Raw genomic sequence first — 26,557 nt, 5'->3', positions numbered from 1 at the left:
TACTTCATCTGACTGGTTTCATATTTTGAAAATTTATGTTTTACATACTGACAGATGTACATTAGTGTTGAGCTGTGTAGCAACTAATTTCTCTCACATATTTATGGAGTGGAATCATTAGTTTCCCTGCGATAACTTTCTAATTCCTAGTACAAGAATGGTTCAGAGAACCGACATGTTGTTAAATTAGACATATGTTCAACTCTTGCAACTCTGACCACATCGACTCAAGGTTGAGGGACTGATTACCTCATTCTCCTCCTGTTCTTCAAGTTTCTCCTTTGTATGGACTGATGAAGCCACTGTGTGGCGAAACGTTTCCACAATAAAGATACCCAAGAGTTGCACATGTGTCTTTCTAATTCCTCCTCTGCTCGGCTTTAATTTTTCAATACCAATGTTTATTTGCATTAGAAATTTTAGTTGCAGAAATTTTCAGATTACACAGAGAAAATGATATATTTGTTTTTAATAAGAAACTTGTCTTAGTTTGTATCATTCAATCAAGCACAGCCGAGGAAACAATAATACTCTGAACGATGGCACATTCACACTAATGTAATCAGTGAAGAAAGGTCCTTTTAAGATGTTTCGTTAATGATGATGGGTTGAAGGCGATTGGCTGAGGCATTCACAGGTTATCATATCAAAAGTCATACAGCAGAATATAAAACCAGAGCTTCCTCTGAATATTATACACCTGTGATAAATATTATACACCTGTGATAAATATTATACACCTGTGATAAATATTATACACCTGTGATAAATATTATACACCTGTGATAAATATTATACACCTGTGATAAATATTATACACCTGTGATAAATATTATACATCTGTAATAAATATTATACACCTGTAATAAATATTATACATCTGTAATAAATATTATACATCTGTAATAAATATTATACATCTGTAATAAATATTATACACCTGTAATAAATATTATACACCTGTAATAAATATTATACATCTGTAATAAATATTATACACCTGTAATAAATATTATACACCTGTAATAAATATTATACACCAGTTATATTATACAACAATAATTAACATTATACACTTCTTATAAATCGTTATTGCACAGAAATAAATATTACCATTTATTTTATTGCAAGTCAAATTAAAATTTACACAGCCCAAAAAATGCAAAATTCCCATTGAGAAACCTGTCATCAACATTTTTTTAACTCATAAACGTCTCCCACCGAGGCTGGTGACCCGATAAACGTCTCCCACCGAGGCTGGTGACACGATAAACGTCTCCCACCGAGGCTGGTGACCCGATAAACGTCTCCCACCGAGGCTGGTGACACGATAAACGTCTCCCACCGAGGCTGGTGACCGATAAACGTCTCCCACCGTGGCTGGTGACCGATAAACGTCTCCCACCGTGGCTGGTGACCGATAAACGTCTCCCACCGAGGCTGGTGACCGATAAACGTCTCCCACCGAGGCTGGTGACCGATAAACGTCTCCCACCGAGGCTGGTGACCCATAAACGTCTCCCACCGTGGCTGGTGACCGATAAACGTCTCCCACCGAGGCTGGTGACCCATAAACGTCTCCCACCGAGGCTGGTGACCGATAAACGTCTCCCACCGAGGCTGGTGACCCATAAACGTCTCCCACCGTGGCTGGTGACCGATAAACGTCTCCCACCGAGGCTGGTGACCCATAAACGTCTCCCACCGTGGCTGGTGACCGATAAACGTCTCCCACCGAGGCTGGTGACCCATAAACGTCTCCCACCGAGGCTGGTGACCCATAAACGTCTCCCACCGAGGCTGGTGACCCATAAACATCTCCCACCGAGGCTGGTGACCCATAAACGTCTCCCACCGAGGCTGGTGACCGATAAACGTCTCCCACCGAGGCTGGTGACCGATAAACGTCTCCCACCGAGGCTGGTGACCGATAAACGTCTCCCACCGAGGCTGGTGACCGATAAACGTCTCCCACCGAGGCTGGTGACCGATAAACGTCTCCCACCGAGGCTGGTGACCCATAAACGTCTCCCACCGAGGCTGGTGACCGATAAACGTCTCCCACCGAGGCTGGTGACCCATAAACGTCTCCCACCGAGGCTGGTGACCGATAAACGTCTCCCACCGAGGCTGGTGACCGATAAACGTCTCCCACCGAGGCTGGTGACCCATAAACGTCTCCCACCGAGGCTGGTGACCCATAAACGTCTCCCACCGAGGCTGGTGACCCATAAACATCTCCCACCGAGGCTGGTGACCCATAAACGTCTCCCACCGAGGCTGGTGACACGATAAACGTCTCCCACCGAGGCTGGTGACACGATAAACGTCTCCCACCGAGGCTGGTGACCCATAAACGTCTCCCACCGAGGCTGGTGACCGATAAACGTCTCCCACCGAGGCTGGTGACCCATAAACGTCTCCCACCGAGGCTGGTGACCCATAAACGTCTCCCACCGAGGCTGGTGACCCATAAACATCTCCCACCGAGGCTGGTGACCCATAAACGTCTCCCACCGAGGCTGGTGACCGATAAACGTCTCCCACCGAGGCTGGTGACCGATAAACGTCTCCCACCGAGGCTGGTGACCGATAAACGTCTCCCACCGAGGCTGGTGACCGATAAACGTCTCCCACCGAGGCTGGTGACCGATAAACGTCTCCCACCGAGGCTGGTGACCCATAAACGTCTCCCACCGAGGCTGGTGACCGATAAACGTCTCCCACCGAGGCTGGTGACCCATAAACGTCTCCCACCGAGGCTGGTGACCGATAAACGTCTCCCACCGAGGCTGGTGACCGATAAACGTCTCCCACCGAGGCTGGTGACCCATAAACGTCTCCCACCGAGGCTGGTGACCCATAAACGTCTCCCACCGAGGCTGGTGACCCATAAACATCTCCCACCGAGGCTGGTGACCCATAAACGTCTCCCACCGAGGCTGGTGACACGATAAACGTCTCCCACCGAGGCTGGTGACCCATAAACGTCTCCCACCGAGGCTGGTGACCGATAAACGTCTCCCACCGAGACTGTTGACCCATAAACGTCTCCCACCGAGGCTGGTGACCCATAAACGTCTCCCACCGAGGCTGGTGACCCATAAACGTCTCCCACCGAGGCTGGTGACCCATAAACGTCTCCCACCGAGGCTGGTGACCCATAAACGTCTCCCACCGAGGCTGGTGACCCGATCAACGTCTCCCACCGAGGCTGGTGACCCATAAACGTCTCCCACTGAGGCTGGTGACCCATAAACGTCTCCCACCGAGGCTGGTGACCCGATCAACGTCTCCCACCGAGGCTGGTGACCCATAAACGTCTCCCACCGAGGCTGGTGACCCATAAACGTCTCCCACCGAGGCTGGTGACCCATAAACGTCTCCCACCGAGGCTGGTGACCCGATAAACGTCTCCCACCGAGGCTGGTGACCCGATAAACGTCTCCCACCGAGGCTGGTGACCCGATAAACGTCTCCCACCGAGGCTGGTGACACGATAAACGTCTCCCACCGACGCTGGTGACCCGATCAACGTCTCCCACCGAGGCTGGTGACCCATAAACGTCTCCCACCGAGGCTGTTGACCGATAAACGTCTCCCACCGAGGCTGGTGACCCATAAACGTCTCCCACCGAGGCTGGTGACCCGATAAACGTCTCCCACCGAGGCTGGTGACCCGATAAACGTCTCCCACCGAGGCTGGTGACCCGATAAACGTCTCCCACCGAGGCTGGTGACACGATAAACGTCTCCCACCGACGCTGGTGACCCGATCAACGTCTCCCACCGAGGATGGTGACCCGATCAACGTCTCCCACATAGGCTGGTGACCTGATAAACGTCTCCCACCGAGGCTGGTGACCCGATCAATGTCTCCCACCGAGGCTGGCGACCCGATAAACGTCTCCCACCGAGGCTGGTGTGACCCGATAAACGTCTCCCACGGAGGCTGGTGACCCGATAAACGTCTCCCACGGAGGTTGGCGACCCGATAAACGTCTCCCACCGAGGCTGGTGACCCGATAAACGTCTCCCACCGAGGCTGGTGACCCGATCAACGTCTCCTACCGAGGCTGGTGACCCGATAAACGTCTCCCACCGAGGCTGGTGACACGATAAACGTCACCCACCGACGCTGGTGACCCGATCAACGTCTCCCACCCAGGATGGTGACCCGATAAACGTCTCCCACCGACGCTGGTGACCCGATCAATCTCCCACCGAGGATGGTGACCCGATCAACGTCTCCCACAGAGGCTGGTGACCTGATAAACTTCTCCCACCGAGGCTGGTGACCCGATCAATGTCTCCCACCGAGGCTGGTGACCCGATAAACGTCTCCCACAGAGGTTGGCGACCCGATAAACGTCTCCCACCGTGGCTGGTGACCCGATAAACGTCTCCCACCGAGGCTGGTGACCCGATCAACGTCTCCCACCGAGGCTGGCGACCCGATAAACGTCTCCCACCGAGGCTGGTGACCCGATCAACGTCTCCCACCGAGGGTGGTGACCCGATCAACGTCTCCCACCGAGGGTGGTGACCCGATAAACGTCTCCCACCGAGGCTGGCGACCCGATAAACCTCCCCCACCGAGGCTGGTGACCCGATAAACGTCTCCCACCGAGGCTGGCGACCCGATAAACGTCTCCCACCGAGGCTGGCGACCCGATAAACGTCTTCCACCGAGGCTGGTGACCCGATCAACGTCTCCCACCGAGGATGGCGACCCGATAAACGTCTCCCACCGAGGCTGGCGACCCGATAAACGTCTCCCGCCGAGGCTGGTGACCCGATCAACGTCTCCCACCGAGGATGGCGACCCGATAAACGTCTCCCACCGAGGCTGGTGACCCGATAAACGTCTCCCACCGAGGCTGGCGACCCGATAAACGTCTCCCACCGAGGCTGGCGACCCGATAAACGTGTCCCACCGAGGCTGGTGACCCGATCAACGTCTCCCACCGAGGATGGCGATCCGATAAACGTCTCCCACCGAGGCTGGTGACCCGATAAACAAGAAACCAGAGGTTTTTCGTTTTACATTTAATAATTAACACAGTCGCCTCTTACGAGAAACATAAAGCAGTATAATATATCTCTAAATATATATGAACAAATTTCAACTTTATTTACACTCAGCTTCACACTCCACTAAGTCAATTTTATTTTATTTTTCTCTTTCAAGCTTAAAACTGTTTAAGAAAGACTTTCTTAAGTTATCACAGGGAAAAAAGTGCAATTTAAAAAATATATTGAAATACTGTCACCTTTCTCTAAGTAGGTAACGATGGATTACCTGGAGATTACCTGGAGAGAGTTCCGGGGTTCAACGCCCCCGCGGCCCGGTCTGTGACCAGGCCTCCTTAGGTCAGTGTCCCAGGATGCGACCCACACCAGTCGACTAACACCCAGGTACCCATTTTACTGATGGGGAACATAGACAACAGGTGGAAAGAAACACGTCCAATGTTTCTACTCTGGCTGGGAATCGAACCCAGGCCCTCACCGTGTGAAGCGAGAGCGTTAACCACCAGGCCACAGTCAGTACATGGAGACCACAAAAAAACGAATTGGAAGTCGATCGGATGAGACATTCTCAAATTTAATCCAACACCAAATATATAATTTCCCAGTCATGGCGAGCAAAATAATTCTTGGACGGTTTCCACACGAGCTGCCTGCAGGTGTTTGTTAAAAGTGAACATCTGACTTAACAGGTGTTGGCCAAATTATGGTATCGATATTGAAAAGAAAAACACTGGATATTAAGTATGCCTAAATGAGGGAAATAAATGGTATAAAATAGTATAAAATACCGACACAATGGCAATATAAACACAAATGCAGTATAATGTGATCCTTTATTGACTACGTTTCGCCCACACAGTGGGTTTTTTCAAGTCACAAACAGAACTGAACTGTTTATAATGCCTAAATGAGGTTGGAAATATATTACACATCAGAACCAGGGAACATTGGAAGTATTGTTAAACTTTTACTACGACTGGCACAAGAAGTTCTATTTAAGATTAATTTACTAGTGCCTTGGGCATCTATTCCTTCACATTAAAAATTATTTTCTGAATGTAAACAACTCCAGCTGCAAACACACTCACTAATGCAGTAAGTAAAAGATTTATTTGCTAATATTACATAGACACGAACCAGCTGCTTTGTTTAAATTAAAAAAAATCTTTCATTCGTGCCTAAGGCATATGAGGCTTTGAAAATGTCCGTAACTGCTGTTTGTGAATTTCTGACATTTCGAAATTCATATTGGTCTTGAGGCAGTATGTTGTAGCCTTGTAATTAACAAGTTTGTTGCAGAGTAAATAATATTTAGTCGACTACAGATTTGTTAATTAAAATACAGAGCTACCCGGCTACAAAACCCGCGAGTAGGAGGCTACATCAAAGACTACATGACCAGATAGTAGAAGGCTACGTTGAAGATTAAATGACAAGATAGTAGAAGACTTTCGTTTTTCTTAGAGAGAAAACTTGATTTGAGATTAGAGTGAGAGGGAGAGAGAGAGAGAGAGAGAGAGAGAGAGAGAGAGAGAGAGAGAGAGAGAGAGAAAGAGAGAGAGAGAGAGAGAGAGACTCCAAATTTGAAATTTGAAATTTGAAATTTGACTCCAAACTAACCATGAAGAACCATGTTGTAAATCATGCAAACAAGGCAGCCAGGAAGCTTACAGCACTTCGCCGTATCTCCCATCTGCTTGACAGTAGGGGTTGCAAGATCCTGTACTAGGCACAAGTACGCTCACACCTTGAGTATGCTCCACTTTCTTGGTTTGCCTGCCCCCCCCCCCTCTCATCTGCGACTGCTTGACAGAGTAGAGAACAGAGCAACACGTCTCATCTCTCGCCTGGACCCATCCTGGATAGATCTGTCATTTCAGCAGAGCCTTCAACATAGGAGGGATGTGGGTGGCCTTACTGTTATGTACAAGGCCAATATTGTCAAAATACCACACTTGGATCCACTTCGAGGACAGCGTGAAACAAGCTTTTATGCCACAAGACGGGCAGAAAGCAGCAACTTCACTCTGGCTGTACCCTTCTCCAGAACATCACTCCATCTGAGATCATACATACCCAGGATGACTCGAGTATGGAACACATTCGTACAGCATAATGATGTCAACGAGATAAAGTCAGTTGATCAAATGAAAATGCTGGCCCACAGATGGCTCCAACTTCATCCTGTTCCCTACTTGTATGTCTCATAACAATAAAAATGCTTTCAAATGAGCTGATGTAGGTAACAGCTCTTAGCTTGCCAATAAAGTTAGGAATCCTTAACCTGTAATATAGCTGTCAATAAAGCTAGGGATCCTTAACCTTGTCAAACCCTGTGTAAAAAAAAAAAAAAAAAAAAAAAAAAAAAAAAAAAAAAAAAAAAAGAGAGAGAGAGAGAGAGAGAGAGAGTTACTCTGCTGCTGTTCTGTTGTTAAACCTCTCCACTAAGTGGCACCAGTCACTGGATGAATCCAAAGTCAGCTGTGTGGTAACACTGGACATTGCTGGCGCTTTCGACCGGGTGTGGCACCAGGGCCTCTTAGCAAAACTTCAAGCACTGGGAATTGCAGGCTCTACGCTATGTCTCCTCAGTGATTACCTACATGGTAGATCTCTAAGTGTAGTTCTCAATGGAACGGTATCAGCAAGACATCCTATTGGGGCAAGTGTTCCACAAGGAAGCGTGCTGGGTCCATTGTTATGGAATGTCTACTTCAACGACCTTCTTCATCTCATCCCAGAATCACATGCATATGCAGACGACTGTACACTGACATTCACTTATCCAAGAGAAGAAATGTCAGCTGCTCTAAGCCACATCAACCACCAGCTAAGAGCTATATCAGCTTGGTGAAATAGATGGGAAGTGACATTTGCACCTGAGAAAACGCAAATGATGATCGTCTCTAGGCACCATGATGGTAATGCTGGTGCAGTAGTAAGGATGAATGGGAGGGTGTTGGTACCTGGAGAAGAAGTTGATATCCTTGGGATGAAATTTGACTCCAAACTAACCATGAAGAACCATGTTGTAAATATTGCAAACAAGGCAGCCAGGAAGCTTACAGCACTTCGCCGTATTTCACATCTGCTTGACAGTAGGGCTTGCAAGATTCTGTACTAGGCACAAGTACGCTCACACCTTGAGTATGCTCCACTTTCTTGGTTTGCCTGCCCCCCCTCACATCTGCAACTGCTTGACAGAGTAGAGAACAGAGCAACACGTCTCATCTCTCGCCTGGACCCATCCTGGATAGATCTGTCATTTCAGCAGAGCCTTCAACACCGGAGGGATGTAGGTGGCCTTACTGTTATGTACAAGGCCAATATTGTCAAAGTGCCACACTTGGATCCACTTCGAGAACAGCGTGAAACAAGCTTTTATGCCACAAGACGGGCAGAAAGCAGCAACTTCACTCTGGCTGTACCCTTCTCCAGAACATCACTCCATCTGAGATCATATATACCCAGGATGACTCGAGTATGGAACACATTCGTACAGCATAATGATGTCAACGAGATAACGTCAGTTGATCATATGAAAATGCTGGCCAACAGATGGCTCCAACTTCATCCTGTTCCCTACTTGTATGTCTCATAACAATAAAAATGCTTTCAAATGAGCTGATGTAGGTACCAGCTCTTAGCTTGTCAATAAAGTTAGGAATCCTTAACCTGTAAATAGCTTGTCAATAAAGCTAGGGATCCTTAACCTTGTCAAACCTTGTGTAAAAAAAAAAGAGAGAGAAAGAATGAGAGAGAGAGAGAGAGAGAGAGAGAGAGAGAGAGAGAGAGAGAGAGAGAGAGAGAGAGAGAGAGAGAGAGAGAGAGAGAGAGAGAGAGAGAGAGAGAGAGAGAGAGAGAGAGAGAGAGAGAGAGAGAGAGAGAGAGAGAGAGAGAGAGAGTTGTGTACATGGGAGAGAGAGATACTAAAATGATAAATCGCGAGGAATTTAACGTAGCGTTATTAATGGATTAAAGATCTGAGGTACTTGTTAATCTTCTAGGTTAGCATTGTTTCTCTCATTGTGATTTACAGAACTGTGAGTGCTAGCAGTTGTTCCATTTACCTCCAGAACTACTATCACGTCCCTCTACACCCACTCTTCTTATTATAAGAACATAACATAAGAAAGAAGGAACACTGCAGCAGGCCTACTGACCCACGCGAAGCATGGGTCAGATTTTGTTTATTATTCATCCACTATACAAGCATCAGGAATCCTTTAACCTCGTATTTTTGTATGTATATGATGCTCTTTGGGAGGTTTTAGTGTCGGTATCGGTAAAGGTTTAATTAAAGACTGAGTGAAGTTGCAAGCGTTGAAGGGAACACCTTACCCGCCGTTCCTTTGCTATTCGGTATTCTGAAACAGAAGTTGGTGGAGCTGCCAGTTTCAAGAAACCCAGAAGATCAACAATAGCTTCGTCTCAGTAGGGTCGAATACCCTGTAAGTATTGGGCAAGTGTGCTCTTAGATTCCTGAATGGGTTGGGTGACAAACTCATCATGGAAACCAAGGACTCCAGAGTGACCAGTTTTCATTTTCAGAGACTCAGTATTATGATCCAGAGACGGAATGCCTGCAGCATTCTGGTCACACGATCTTCCACCGGGGAGCTGAATGAAGTATTTGAGATGCTGGCTCTGATATGTCATGCATCATGCACGCTTATTTAATGTATCTTGCTTTTAAATAAAGTTCAGAAATATAGCATACAGATTATAGAGAGTGGCAGAGGAACATACTCACACAGCTCCAGGAAGGAACTTCCTGAGTTTTTACTGAAATATGTTGATATGTTGATAATGTGTGAGTGTGGTGAAAGTGTTGAATGATGATGAAAGTATTTTCTTTTTGGGGATTTTCTTTCTTTTTTGGGTCACCCTGCCTCGGTGGGAGACGACCAACTTGTTAAAAAAAAAAATGTATATATATATATATATATATATATATATATATATATATATATATATATATATATATATATATATATATGCACACACACACACACACACAAACACTGATCTCTGGCCGAAGGAGACTCGAACCTACGAACCTTGGAACAAGTTACGCAGTGCTATACCATTCTCAAAACACTGGACCAATACCTTGGCGTCCAGCTTGCGCTACACGTTGATCCAAGGCAGCCAGCTCTCAGGGAGAAGGCTGCCAGCTTTTCATCTCATCCTCTGCATGCATCAGCCTTACTAGAGATTTTAACAATGCAAGGAATTCGCAGGAACAGGCGTAATATTCATAAACACTGTTCTCTGGCCGAAGGAGACTCGAACCTATGAACCTTGGAACAAGGTACGCAGTGCTTTACCATCCGTACCACACTGGACCAATACCAATACCAGTGTGGTAAGGATGGTAAAGTACTGCGTACCTAGTTCCAAGGTTCGTAGGTTCGAGTCTCCATCGGCCAGACATCAGTGTTTGTTTCTATGATGAGTTTTTTGTTTTACCCAGCTCTTTAACTCTTCGTATTTTAATTCGTTGATGGAAATGTATTTCCCTTTTTTCAATATATCTCAGCCTCTTGCCTAACTCACCCGTGAAAGTGCCGTCCTGCCTAATACATAAATATCATAGGTACTCACCCACTTCATATAGTTGATGAGGGAGTTACCATGCACCCAGGTGATGTCTCCGTCACACTCCAGCGGTGTAACGCCAATGTGACGCGAGCGATCCAGGTCGTCCAGAGCTTTAGCGAATAACTGCACTGCATCGTACATGAGCGCCACCTCTGTCTGTTGAAGAATCTACTGTTATGTTTCAAATAACTATCACGGTGCTGTAACGTAATGCATCCCTGATTTCGTCTTTGTGTCACACTGTCCTTGATAAAGAACAAATGATTCACACACTTGGTTCGTACTGTAACAAGTGTGTCACACCTGACTCCTTTATTATCACTCATATAATACGGCCTCATTGTCATGTCTCGGTCTCCAAAATCATCTACCTGAAGGGTATTCCGGAGATCAACGTAGTATCACAGATACCGTAGTGTAGGTCCAATGTCTCATATTCTTCTTCTGTGGTACCAATGACTCACACTTCGAGTATTTGCGTCCCCCAGTGTAGGACTCGAGACTCACTGTCTGCTGTACTTCCTTATAATGATGGACATAGAGTCTCACTTTGCCACATTGCTCCTAGTATTGGATCCCGAGCTTTGGCTCTGTGTCACTCCCCACTGATACCTCTAGCTGTGAGTCAAGCTTTTCCCAGTGTAGGCCCCACTGAAATTTATGACTTAAGAAATCGTAATGACACGATTGCAAATAAACCATACCCCCGGCCGGGATTGAACCCGCGGTCATAGAGTCTCAAAACTCTGGAGTTTTGAGACTCTATGACCGCGGGTTCAATCCCGGCCGGTGGTATGGTTTATTTGCAATCGTGTCATTACGATTTCTTGAGTCATGTTGACGGCAGTGAAGGGACTTGAGCTAGAGTTCGTCACGGCCACGCTAGCTGGAGATTCGTCTGTAAAAACTTGCATTTGTGGTCACAGAGGTGCCTGTGCTAACTTTCCTATGGTGTAGAAATATACCTAGTTGGATGAATCTTATTGTGGCTAGCTGGTCTAGTGGCTAACGCGACGGGCTGGAGTTTTGAGACTCTATGACCGCGGGTTCAATCCCGGCCGGGGGTATGGTTTACTGAAATTTATTCTCGCATTAAAAAAAATTTAACAGTTGAATAGAGTCTTCCTTCATATGCACTGACTCTTGTATCACTGCACACAACCATAAGAACATAAGAAAGAAGGAACACTGCAACAGGCCTACTGACTCATGCGGAGCAGGTCCATGTCCATCCCCCCGGATTAGCCTAATAACCCACCCTCCCGGATTATCCCAATGATACACCCAGTCTGGTTACATCCACTCAAGGAAGGAGCACGGCACCAGACCCAGTAGCACAAGCTAGTCAGGTCCAACTCACACCCACTCATGTATTTATCTAACCTATTTTTAAAACTACACAACGTTTTAGCCTCAATAACTGTACTCGGGAGTTTGTTCCACTCATCCACAACTCTATTACCATCGGTGTTTAACCAAAACTCAGTGTTTCTTAACAGAGCCTTGCTGTTAAAAACGAGTACAATAGACCCAGAATACAGGCACAACACCACAGGAAAGTTACGCTTCTCTAATACTACTAAGGTGAGGAAAGGGCACATAGTCCTACTTTTCGTAAGCAAACGTGCATATCAAAATGGTATACAATACCGACAGGTTGGTAGGTAAGACACATAGGCAACAGTTAGGCAACTTTATTCTGAAACGTTTCGCCTACACAGTAAGCTTCTTCAGTCGAATACAGAAAGTAGGCAGGAACAGTAGAGATGTGAAGACGATGTAATCAGTCCATCACCCTTAAAGTCGCAGATTTGAGGTTGTCAGTCCCTCAGCCTGGAGAAGTTCAGTTCCATAGTCTGGAAATATCTGAAGATCAAGCGACAGTGTTGAGACTTAAATACTGTCGGAAGGAGAGGTGCAGAGTAGTAGTAGTAGTGAGAATGGAACCACTGAGAGGTCACTTCCTCAGATCAAACAATTCTCACTTGAAAAAGTTGTCCAAGGTGTTTTCTGTACCAAGATGCCATTCTGTTGCAGTGTCTGACAGGGTGAATATCAAAATGGTATACATTACCGACAGGTTTGTAGGTAAGACACATATGCAACAGTTAGACAACTTTATTCCGAAACGTTTCGCCTACACAGTAGGCTTCTTCAGTCGAATACAGAAAGTATGCAGGAACAGTAGAGGAAAATAAGACAAAGTGCTTCACCACTCTTACAAAGCTAGTTAAAGTCACAAATGCAAGTCATTATTTCCCTCCTAAGTATAAGGGAGGAAGGTTAGAGAATCACTCACTCTTTCAGAAAATCAGGGGTTATATTCAGGGAGGGAAAAGAATATACGAAATAATCATCACAGAGTCATTGTAAGGGAGGGAGAGATAAGTGAATGTCCTATTTCCCTTACTAGGCATTGTGGGGGAAGAGAAAGAGAGAGAATTCTCCATCACCTCACATATGTACTGTGAGGGTAAGGGGAGCACAAACGTAACTACATTTCTAATATAAAAAAAATTACACTACCTGTAGTTTTCTTCTCAATGCAGTAAAATACTGTCCTTTATTGACAACGACTTAAAGGACGCCTGTGTTATGCACCGAAACTCCTAATACCATTTAATTAATTACAGAGACGCAAGACTCATCGCCAGGGAAGAAGACTTTCAGAGACGCAGGATGATGGAATCATCACTCAGTGTTTTATCCAACAATTTCAACCAGAAACAGATTCTGTAACATAACTGAACTTCTTGCTAGGAAACATTTTCATCGTTATCCCACATAACAACGGGTCATAGCATCGAGGAACACTGCAGCAGGCCTACTGGCCCATGCTAGGGAGATACTTCTCAGATGCAACCTCTTCCCAGCCATCAACCTCTTCCAGCCTAACTCATCTCCCCACTATGCTCCTTGTACACATACCCACATCCTCTCTCCCCACGTAGATCTGTTTGTGACTTAATAAAGCTTCCTTTGTGGGTGAAACATTGTCAATAAAAGATCGCATTATACTTCATTTGTGTCTCTTTTTTCCATCCATATAAAAGTGTTGGTCCAGTGTCTCTCATACATTCTCCTCATTGACATCCTTTAATTAACTTTTTTTCCATAGATTCATCAGAACAAAACTCATTTTTTCACTTGTTTGACTTTTAATTCACATCTATTTAAACGCACCCAACTGTCTTCTTTTCCTCACGTCTTCTATACTTTCTATTACGAGCACAAGTAACAATTCCAAGACCTGTTGTACCTGGCTGTAACTTAAGTCACAAGACAAGGAGCAACCCAAGCAACCAAAGAGTAGTTTTTTAATAAGTATATTCCCGTCACTAGTATTTACAGAACTTAAAATATCAGCAGTATAACAAAAGAAACCAGAGAGCAAAGAGCCACTCATAACAGTTGGATTTGCACCTCAGAATAGATAAGAGAGTATGAGTGTACACGACCAGCTGGAGTGCATGACTGAACTACAGCCAGGTGGTTAAGTACATTCTCACATCAGCTGGTGACCACATCTCACGTTATTAGTTGACTGAACTAGACAATTAATGGAGCAGTGATGGCTCCTAGAACTGCTCCATTCTGAATTACCAACGGGTGTTTGAACACCAAATGAATCGTTATGTACTCTGCGCACGCCACACTTTCTCTCCCAGCAATTAGGCGTTTATTCTTTCGCATATGCTTTCTTTCATCACCGTTCTTATATTTATGCATATAGGTATTTTCTACTTCCTTCTTTTATGTACCCTGCCAGACTTTACTTTTCGATAAAGTCTTTTAGGACTCTCAGAAAAGTAACTTCAATAACTCCAGCTTCATGTCAGATTCACTATTTCTAAAAGCTTTACCCCTCACCAACACAATTAATCAATTATTTGAAAAACTATCAATAAATAAAGACGTGCCTAGTGAGCACTCCGTTCTTTGCTAAGATTGTGATGATGGCTTCCCTCGACTATAAGCAACTGTATCACCAGGATATGATGAAGGAATTACAAGTAACATGAGTAAATTCGCTGATGACACAAAATAGGCCGAATAATAGATTCTGCGGAGGATACCAGTGAACTTTAGGAGGATGTGGAAAATTTAGTATCACAGTCTTAAAAGTTGCAGATGCAGTTCAGTATGGACAAAAGTGTCAAGTTCTAAACCTTGAGAATGAAAATAACTCCCATAGTTAAAAACTAGACGATGTAGAGCTTGATCAGAGTGTGAAAATGTTTTGGGAGTCATGGTAAGCAGAAACCTGAAACCAAGACAACAGTGCCCAAGTGTGTACAAAAAGGCTACTAGATTACTGGGATTTATAACAGGAGTTCAAAAGTTATTTTGCAGCTCTATACATAACTAGCAAGAAGAATTAGACTAGGTAGTCAGTCCCTCAGCCTAGGATTATGTGATAAGCACCGTAGTCTTCAAGAATCTAGTTGTGGGAGTTTCGGTGTAAAACATAGACATTCCTCAAGTCGGCCATTCTGCTGGAGTATTGATGTTCCGTAATACATGTTAGGAGGTCTCATGCTGTTTTTTCCCTTTTAATTGGTTATCCCTACTCAGGATTAATCCCTGTGGTGCCCTTACTGGTGAAGTCTTCGTAATGGATGCAGTGGTAGATACTTGGATTGCGGTACTGGAAAAATATGTTGGAGACATGTTTGTCAACGGAGTTAGTGGGGAGAACTATGTGTTTCCTCTCGACGAAGATGATGTTATATGTACGGTGTCTGTAATCTATGATTAAATAACGAGGATTGTGAAGTTTGGAAAATATTTGTTCGAGGAGAGAACATTCATCCTCAAGAAATTCACTACTGCAGAAACAGAGTGTATGCAGGAATTTGCCAATGATTACGCTACGTTTAGTTCGCCGAGCTTTTAAATCTTCATTTTCGTATTAATTGTTTTGTATTTTCTCGTACTTAAAGTGTTTTGTTTACTCTTCATTTAATGCAATTAACTACAGTGCTCGTCACGGCATTATGCTGGGTGAGCGCCCCGGCACGATGCTGATGAAACTCAAAGGCCTACTATACAGGGGGTCTTCGTCAGTGCATTCTACTGGATAGCAGTCGTTAGCATGACGTCTCGGCCTGCTGCCACATTTCACAGTGACTTCTCATTGCTCAAGTGGATGCTGTGGTGAGAGGAAGTGTTGCACTGTTGTCTCTCACCTGCCCCATCTTATGTCCAGTGTTCCCTTTGCTTTTGGGGCTATAAATCTTTGATTATGGGTAAAAGGAAATCTTTAACCCCTGAAACAATAGCTCAAAAATCAAAGCTGGACACCAGACGAAAGTAATAGTGGAGAATACTGGTGTGTGTGAGAGTTCAGTGAGGAACTGGGTGCAGTGTTTCAAGGCTGGTGGTGGTGTCGAGTTACCGTCTGCCAAACCTCGACCTGGCCCCTCGAAGAAGACATCTGTTCGTACCTTAACTGTGATAAAGAAGCAGTTAGAGAGTAACTGCTTCTTTAACACGGTACGAATAGATGCCTTCTTGGAGCAGCCAGGCCGAGGTTAGGCAGACGGTAACTCAACACCGCCACCAGCCTTGAAACACTGCACCCAATTCCTTATATTTACTCCTAATCAACTGGAGCTCTATTACAATGTAACCAGGAAATAACAACAGTTAAATATTTATATAATGCACCATAATGAGTGCAAATGTCATTTTGACAATGGATAAAACTTAGATTAGTGCTCGTTGAGGTATGTTTGAGAGTCCTGGAGCAAAAGGAGGCTTCTCTTACCTTCAGGAATGTCATGTTGCTGTCCTGTAACACAGAGGAAGAAAACAATCTATTTAGTAACAATTATCATTGAAATATTTATTTATGAATAGAATCTTAAGAAGTTAGTAATCATTGTAAGCGCAATGTATGTTAGCCAGACAACTTCACAACTCTCTGCGGTTAGCAGAGAGTGCGGCACACCACACATAGGTGTGGCGCACCACACAGGTGTGGCCAAAAAGAATGGCCAGTGTGACAAAGAAACATTTAAACATTCATATATAGAAACCTGTAGAAGTTTCCATGGTACGTGCCATCGCTCATTGTGTTAAAGTGCAATGTTAAGAACGAGTCGCCATAAATCAAACATACTGATCCCTTTTTTGGCATTAACGCACCGCTCGCATAATGCATTATCTCTTATACATGTCAGAGGCTCGTCTATAAGTATATTTTGGGAATGAATCATGTTTTTTATGTAGCTGCATTGTTGTATACTTTCTGATTGTCCTTTGATCATATTATAAAGTAGTTGAGTTCTATGTTATGAATTAAGCATTGCTAGGAGTTTTTTTTATTGGAGTTTAATGTATTTCATATCAATAAAAAGTCTGGTGTGGCACGCACAAATTTTTATTCCGAAAGTGAGGCCCAGAGAAAAAAGTTTGGGAAGCACTGTGTTAGTCACCTGCACAACCCTCATGGGCAACATTACGTCAAAATATCATAACTCAGCTACATGGAAAATAAAGCAGATAATTCAAAATGTTATATCAGAAATTGAGAGTTTCAGTAAGCGACAACACAGATCAACCGTCGGACTGTTAGACAATGTCTGAATAATAACAATATTCAGATTGGTAATACTTGATGTCAGGGACTGACACCCTCAGCAAGACGGGCTTCACTTGTCTTTACAAAATATTGATGAATAAGACGCATGTGCAATATGTGGCTGCACAGTAAGTTTCTTTAGTGGAATATACAGGTGATTAATATACTAGACACAGTTGAAAAGTTAGAAGTATTCAGTCTTAAATTATCACTTGATAAAAGTTCAATTCCATATCACTGTTCACTCGAAGAAGAGGTACAGAGATGGAACTTTATACATATATATGGACCGGAAGTGAGATATGGTAATTTGAGATGTTTTCACAAGAGACGAGACCAACTAGCAGGCCTACTGGAAAATACTAGGCAAGATCTTCTCAGCCTTCCTCACACATATGAACATGTCAATAAGATTTGGGGCAATAAAGTCATAGGTAACATGACTCAAGAAATCGTAATGACACGATTGCAAATAAACCATACCCCCGGCCGGGATTGAACCCGCGGTCATAGAGTCTCAAAACTCCAGCCCGTCGCGTTAGCCACTAGCCATTGTGGCTAGCTGGTCTAGTGGCTAACGCGACGGGCTGGAGTTTTGAGACTATGACCGCGGGTTCAATCCCGGCCGGGGGTATGGTTTAAAGTCATAGGTAATTTCTGTATTAAGACTTCGTAGTGATACTGAGTCAGAAAAATTTCTATATTTTTTACGGAATAATACTTGACTGACAAATAAAAAGATAAGACATGTGTGTTGGTCATGTTGATATGACAGACAAATATTAGTATTGTACTACTAAATGTCGGTGAGAGAGAGACGGCTGAATCGTACAGCTGAAACTAATACCAGAGAGTTTTAATGTAAGAAAGCGATATTTTAAGAGAAAAAGGGAATGTAAAAGACCCGAGAGAAACATATTTAAAAACATATAAACAAGGAATATAATATAAATGGTTTAGCAAACCTACAAGTTGATGACTGAGACACTTGTGTAACACTCAAGTGTTGTGTAACACTTAAGTGTTGTGTAACACTCAAGTGTTGTGTAACACTCAAGTGTTGTGTAACACTCAAGTGTTGTGTAACACTCAAGTGTTGTGTAACACTCAAGTGTTGTGTAACACTCAAGTGTTGTGTAACACTCAAGTGTTGTGTAACACTCAAGTGTTGTGTAACACTCAAGTGTTGTGTAACACTCAAGTGTTGTGCAACCCTCAAGTGTTGCAAAAGTGTCTCATTCATCAAGGAATATAATTCTGATGCTTTGGGAACTACTACAAAATGACTGGCTGGTTACTAAGAACTTTATTAACAGGAGTGAGCAAGTCACTCATGACTGATTATCCTGCAACACAAGCGAGGAATATATATCATAATTTACATTCGAAAAATACTGTCGCATTTGCAAATGTGATAGTAATCATGGACAAAGTAGATTACTGTGGAAAAAATAAATATGTTATTACAAGATAGGATAATTTCCGAGCCCCTTAATACGAACCCCTTTGGATCAGGTTAATAGTAAGTTTAATAAACATCTTAGAACTTTACTGAGAGGTAATGAGGAACTGATTAAACAGTTATGAACTAAGTCAGCGACACTTATATGTATGGTTTGACTAAGACCCACAAACCCGGTTTTTCAGGGGGACCTGTTATTATCCCAGGAGGGTCGGCGACTAATGCCTTGTCAAAATGGCTGGTAAAGGTATTAGCTCCAATGCTTGGCAACACCTCGGAAGCCCACATAAAAAAACAACGCTGACCTCATTAAAAATTGCAAAATTTTAATATCTAACGATCATACACGAGTAAGTTTTGACGTCACAGCGTTGTTCACCAGAGTACCTGTCACTGATTTTATCTTATCTGGAAGAAGAATTAGATGAGTTCCCCATAAGAACATTATTGAGCTAATTAAGTAGTGTGTAGTTGATTGCACGTTTGAGTTTGAAGGGAAATATTACGCTTAAAGGCAGGGAATGACTATGGGAAATCTATATATGGAGTTATTTGAGACTAAGTCATCCACACATCTGAACCACTTAACTTCACGGAGTGAAGTTAAGTGGTTCAGATATGTGGATGACATCTTGTGTCTTTGGCCGAATTATCTGGACCTGAACAGATTTATACCGAGAATTAACTCTCTTGTCCCATCTGTTAAATTCACCGTAGGAACAGAAGTGGACTTTAAACATCCATTCTCAGATGTTCCGATCCACAGGGTTGATAGAATGTTTAGGTTTATAGTATATAGGAAGGCCACGAACGTGTGTTCATATATCCACTGCTACACCAACCATGAAACAAGAATAAAAAGACGTGATTTTCTCACTATGTTTTTGAGAGTTTCCCGAGAGTGCAGCCTTGAGTTTCTTGATGAGGAAATTAGGAAAATCTCTGATATTGCCACAAACTATGTTACCCTCAGGAGTTTTTAGAAACTGCTTTTCTAGCATCTAGGAAAATATGTCATAGGATGGAACCTAAAATAACGCCTCAGATCAAGAATGTGCTTGTCCTGCCATTCAGTGAGAATTTATCAGTCCTGCAGAATGCCCTAAAGAGATTCAATATACAAATTGTTTTTAAGAATTCACGGACTGTTAAGGGTATATTGATAAAAAATTCCATGCAACAATGTGTTGGTGGTAAACCATACCACGGGCGGGGATAGAACCCGCGATCAGAGTCTCAAAACTCCAGACCGTCGCGTTAGCCACTGGACCAGCTAGCCACAATAAGATTCGTCCAACTAGGTACATTTCTGCACCATAGGAAGTTTAGCATAGGCATCACTGTGACCACAAATGCAAGTTTTTGAGACTCTCTGATCGCGGGTTCTATCCCCGCCCGTGGTATGGTTTGTTTGCAATCGTGTCATTACGATTTCGTGAGTCATGTTGGTGGTATTTAATGGGTGCCTAGGCTGCAACTTATCTAATGTGGGACGAACTGGCATACCTCTAGATGTTAGAATAACACATCAGTATTCAATAATGCAGCTTAAGAATCAAATGCGATATTCAACCACATAAGAGCTTGTAACAATCCTGCTAAACGGTCAGAAGCCAAAGTTCTAGTTCCATATACTTCATGGCTGGAATGAAATATAGATGTCTCCCTTTAGTTTTAAGGGAAAATTCCCAAGACAAATGCCAGATTCATCTATAATCAGAATCTAAAGTCTTTAATATGGTCCCGAAGTCTGACCAAACTTTTCACAATTGTCATGTTACTAATGGTTAGGTAATCACTCCATTACCAGTGCTTGTGGGTTGACTTTCTTCTATTTCTACAATATTCAATCTTGCTGGCACCTGGCACTGTTATGCCTGCAGCACCAGGCGTCTCCCGCTTCCCTACCTCATTCTTGGTAAGAACATTTCACCGAACAAATCTGCTGGGACCTCCTACTTATTTCTGCAACACTGCAAGCTCCTGATGTGTTGATTGCAACATGAAAGGCCGGCCTAGAGCTATCATTTAACCTCCTCCCCTCTCCCCGTGGTTATTTTGCCCTCCTCCACCACCACCCTCTGAACAATCTTCTGTTTCTCTACCAGTGCCGCTACTATCGTCACATCCACCACAACCCCAGTATTGCGACTATTATTACAACCACCACTAACCCAGTATTATAATTTACTACAGCCACCACCATTACCAGTATTGGCATTATCGCCACAACCACCGCTGTTACCAGTATTGGTACTATCACCACAACCAACGCTACTACCAGTATCGGTGGTATCACCACAACCACTACTACTACCAGTATTGGTACTATCATCACAACCACCACAACCACTACTTCTACTAGTATTGGTACTATTACCACAACCACCACTACTACCAGTATTGGTACTATCACCACAACCACCACTACCACCAGTCATACACTTACCACTAAACATATTTCATTCCCGTCCTCATCCTTCAACGTCATTGTAAACCTTAGCAAGATCCTTCACATTAAAAAACGTAACTGACGTAGCGAGTGTTCCACAAGGAAGTGTCCTTGGCCCTCTCCTCTTTCTTATTTACATCAGTGACCTACCGAATGCATCACAACTACTCAAACCCATATTATTTGCAGATGACACAACATACGTCGTCTCTCACCCAAACTCAGTCATACTCGCCAACACTGTTAATGCCGAATTGCAGAAAATATCTATCTGGATGATGACTAATAAACTTACCCTCGATACTGACAAAACCTATTTCATTCAGTTTAGAAACAGAGCTGCAAATGTTCCACTTTATATAACGCTAAACAGATCACCCGTTACAAGACTCACAGCGGGGAAATTCCTAGGAATAGACCTTGACAGTAGCCTCAAATTCCAGACACATAAAATAAATTTCCAAGAAAATCTCTAAGACAGTAGGCATACTATCAAAGATACGGTACTATGTTCCACAATCAGCTCTCCTTACACTGTATCACTCACTCATCTACCCTTATCTCACATACGGAATTTGTGCATGGGGATCAACAACATTAAATCGCCTAAGACCACTAATAACCCAGCAAAACGCTGCAGTCAGAATGATAATTCCCACTCCCGACAGCATACTCCAACAATATTCAAAAGTCTAAAACTGCTCACCGTAAAAAAACATCCATACTTACTCACGTGTCTACTACATACATAGAAAACTACACTCAAACATAAACCCTCCAATCAAACTTCTCATCGACCTTAACAGGTCACACGACCACAACACAAGACACAGATCTCTTTTTGATGTACCTCGTGTCCATATCACACTGTGTAAAAACTCTTTGCACATAAAGGGCCCCAGAATTTGAAATTCATTACCAGTAAACACTAAAGTAACCCGGTCTGAACATCGATTTAAGACTCTTCTCGTAAACCACTTACTCACCCTTAACTAAATACTCAATATTTAACTTTACCAAAAAAAATCTACCAATTACCTAAATCTTAAAACTTTAGAACGTGACGCCCAAAGTTCATAAATTGTTTAAAAGTACCTTGTAATATATACCTATACTAAAATATTACTGCCTTACACCCAATTGTAGCATTCTCATACTGTAAACTACTTTCAACAACTCACAATATTATATTCCCATAATATAATTTCAATATTTATTATTGAACCTATTGTAACTTGAGTAAAATTACTGTGTACTATAAATAAATAAAATGCACAACTTAAACTATATTCAATTTCTTTGTATTATGTAGTCTGTAAGCCATTAAATTATGTCTACCCATAATGCCTAGGCATGACAGTGGCTGTTTGCACTACAACCCATTTTTGTAATTTGATAATGTGAATGTAATTTTTCAAGGAAATAAAAACTTATTGATTGATTGATTGAGAGGAGGTGCGGTAAAGAGTCTGTCAGCCCTCCCTCCCTCTCCCACCTTTCCTCCATCCATCCATCCCTCCCTCCCCGACCCCCACACTGACACACATAAGAACATAAGAAAGGAGGAACACTGCAACAGGCCTGTTGGCCCATACCAGCCACTACTGTTGACACAAGAATAATGTAGACTCTTTCATGACTCTCAATGTTTACGAGGGACGCAACATGGGAAATTGGAGAGTGTTCCATAAGAGAAGGTGAGATAGAGCTGGACCAGTACGCTGAAGACAAGGACCTAGTGAACAGCAAGAGACAGATAATGGAGGAGAAAAAGAGACAGACTGGGAGAGGAAAGTCTGGTAAAACTATATCAAAATTCGTTTTCATATCCATGTACTAGAGTATCATGTGTAGATGTATCTCGGCCGCTGTGTGATCCCAGAAAGGTATCCATGTATCGCCTTAGCCATAAACAATATATGAACGATACGTTCACACAGAGACATGAATGCAACTGGTTATTCTATTTTACAGGTTAATTTCCTACCTTAATGTTGTGGAAACTAATTGATCGAATTTTTTGAAACCCATCCAAGTTATTCTTATATAAAAGGACACATAAAACGATACACATTGCCCTCTAGAAATATATAGAAAGATCGCATTAATATTGAATTCTAATAAAATTGAAATTAAATATCATTCTCGAATTGTCACGCGATAGGAAACAATTTCAACTTAAATATGATATAACACTGATTAATTTGCTTCTACACAGAGTAATCTTCCAGGTTATGTTCCAGAATGTAAGATGAACGAGCACTCAAGACCTGGATATGTTCCAGAATGTAAGATGAATGAGCACTCAAGACCTGGATATGTTCCAGAATGTAAGATGAATGAGCACTCAAGACCTGAATATGTTCCAGAATGTAAGATGAACGAGCACTCAAGACCTGGATATGTTCCGGAATGTAAGATGAATGAGCACTCAAGACCTGGATATGTTCCAGAATGTAAGATGAATGAGCACTCAAGACCTGAATATGTTCCAGAATGTAAAATGAACGAGCACTCAAGACCAGGATATGTTCCGGAATGTAAGATGAATGAGCACTCAAGACCTGGATATGTTCCAAAATGTAAGATGAATGAGCACTCAAGACCTGAATATGTTCCAGAATGTAAGATGAACGAGCACTCAAGACCTGGATATGTTCCAGAATGTAAGATGAACGAGCACTCAAGACCTGGATATGTTCCAGAATGTAAGATGAACGAGCACTCAAGACCAGGATATGTTCCAGAATGTAAGATGCACGAGCACTCAAGACCTGGATATGTTCCAGAATGTAAGATGAACGAGCACTCAAGACCTGGATATGTTCCAGAATGTAAGATGAACGAGCACTCAAGACCTGGATATGTTCCAGAATGTAAGATGAACGAGCACTCAAGACCTGGATATGTTCCAGAATGTAAGATGAACGAGCACTCAATACCTGGATATGCTCCAGAATGTAAGATGAACGAGCACTCAGGACCTGGATATGCTCCAGAATGTAAGATGAACGAGCACTCAAGACCTGGATATGTTCCAGAATGTAAGATGAACGAGCACTCAGGACCTGGATATGTTCCAGAATGTAAGATGAACGAGCACTCAAGACCTGAATATGTTCCAGAATGTAAGATGAATGAGCACTCAAGACCTGAATATGTTCCAGAATGTAAGATGAACGAGCACTCAAGACCTGGATATGTTCCAGAATGTAAGATGAACGAGCACTCAAGACCTGAATATGTTCCAGAATGTAAGATGAACGAGCACTCAAGACCTGGATATGTTCCAGAATGTAAGATGAACGAGCACTCAAGACCTGGATATGCTCCAGAATGTAAGATGAACGAGCACTCAAGACCTGGATATGTTCCAGAATGTAAGATGAACGAGCACTCAAGACCTGGATATGCTCCAGAATGTAAGATGAACGAGCACTCAAGACCTGGATATGCTCCAGAATGTAAGATGAACGAGCACTCAAGACCTGGATATGCTCCAGAATGTAAGATGAACGAGCACTCAAGACCTGGATATGTTCCAGAATGTAAGATGAACGAGCACTCAAGACCTGGATATGCTCCAGAATGTAAGATGAACGAGCACTCAAGACCTGGATATGTTCCAGAATGTAAGATGAACGAGCACTCAAGACCTGGATATGCTCCAGAATGTAAGATGAACGAGCACTCAAGACCTGGATATGTTCCAGAATGTAAGATGAACGAGCACTCAAGACCTGGATATGCTCCAGAATGTAAGATGAACGAGCACTCAAGACCTGGATATGCTCCAGAATGTAAGATGAACGAGCACTCAAGACCAGGATATGTTCCAGAATGTAAGATGAACGAGCACTCAAGACCTGGATATGCTCCAGAATGTAAGATGAACGAGCACTCAAGACCTGGATATGCTCCAGAATGTAAGATGAACGAGCACTCAAGACCTGGATATGCTCCAGAATGTAAGATGAACGAGCACTCAAGACCTGGATATGCTCCAGAATGTAAGATGAACGAGCACTCAAGACCTGGATATGCTCCAGAATGTAAGATGAACGAGCACTCAAGACCTGGATATGCTCCAGAATGTAAGATGAACGAGCACTCAAGACCTGGATATGCTCCAGAATGTAAGATGAACGCGCACTCAAGACCTGGATATGCTCCAGAATGTAAGATGAACGAGCACTCAAGACCTGGATATGCTCCAGAATGTAAGATGAACGAGCACTCAGGACCTGGATATGTTCCAGAATGTAAGATGAACGAGCACTCAAGACTGAAGTGGTTCATGGGAGGTTAATTTTCGTCTGGGAAGAGTTCATCTTTTATGAATTTCAGCCTGACCTCCCCTACCATGGATCAAACATGATTACCTTCTATACAGTCAGGAGTTCTATCATACCTTCTGATTTAACCTTTACCTCCTGAATACATTAAACAATAAATACTCAAGTAATTTTGAAAGATGTTCTTCACTTCAGTTCCACTCTCAGCTGTTATCTAACTCAAACTCTTCAGTGTCCGATAAATTTTCTTAAAGTTATCGGACTCATTCCAAAAATCCTGGAATGGGTTACATAACACTGTACAGAGAGTGCCGGCCACGTTATATAACACTGTACAGAGAGTGTCGGCCACGTTATGTAACATTGTACAGAGAGCACCGGCCCTGAATCTGCACTCTCTAGAAATGCGTAGAATTATGGGGGATATGACTGAGGTGTATAAATGGAAAACAGGAATTAAGAAAGGGAATGTAAAGAGTGTGCTAAAAATATCTAACATAAACAAGACTCGCAGCAATGGTTTTAAATTGGAAAAACTCAGATTCAGGAAGGATATAGGAAAGCACTGGTTTGGAGTTGTGGATGAGTGGAACAAACTCCCGAGTACCATCATAGACGCCAAGACGTTGTGTAGTTTTAAAAATAGGTTGGATAAATACATGAGTGGGTGTGGGTGGGTGTGAGTTGGACCTGACTAGCTACTAGGTCGGATGCCGTGCTCCTCCCTTAAGTGACGTGTCTGACATCACTAGGTCAAGGCGTTGGCTTAAGCCGGTGGGCAGAATTGGAGCTGCCTCGCATAGACCAGTAGGCCTGTTGCAGTGTTCCTTATTTCTTATGTTCTTATGTTCTTATGCTCTTATGAGGGCAAATATTCTATTAGTGGGATGGATCTGTGAAGGACCTGCCTAGTATGGGCCAATAGGACTGCTGCAGTATTCCTCCTTTCTTATGTTCTAATGTTATAAAACAAAGTACAGTGAGCACCGGCCAAACTATTTCAGAAACTCGACTTTGTGTACAGGTCAACATTTTTTTTTTTTAATATGGCAGTTACTTAAAGTGCTTAAAGTTGCCCCTTCTGGGGTATTTTACACTACTCTCAGTACATTAGTCTTGAGTGC

The 26,557-nt window shown here is 43.2% G+C and overlaps 1 pseudogene; it reads right to left on the bottom strand.

The window, feature by feature from the left end:
* LOC128688966 (glutamate receptor ionotropic, kainate 2-like) overlaps window positions 1-26,557 on the bottom strand; it is a 250,561-nt pseudogene that overhangs the window by 187,443 nt on the left and 36,561 nt on the right.

This window comes from Cherax quadricarinatus, chromosome 16, assembly GCF_038502225.1.
Source record: "Cherax quadricarinatus isolate ZL_2023a chromosome 16, ASM3850222v1, whole genome shotgun sequence".
NCBI lineage: Eukaryota > Metazoa > Arthropoda > Malacostraca > Decapoda > Parastacidae > Cherax > Cherax quadricarinatus.
Note: the sequence above shows the minus strand (reverse complement) of the source record. Positions and strands in the feature narration are given on the sequence as shown.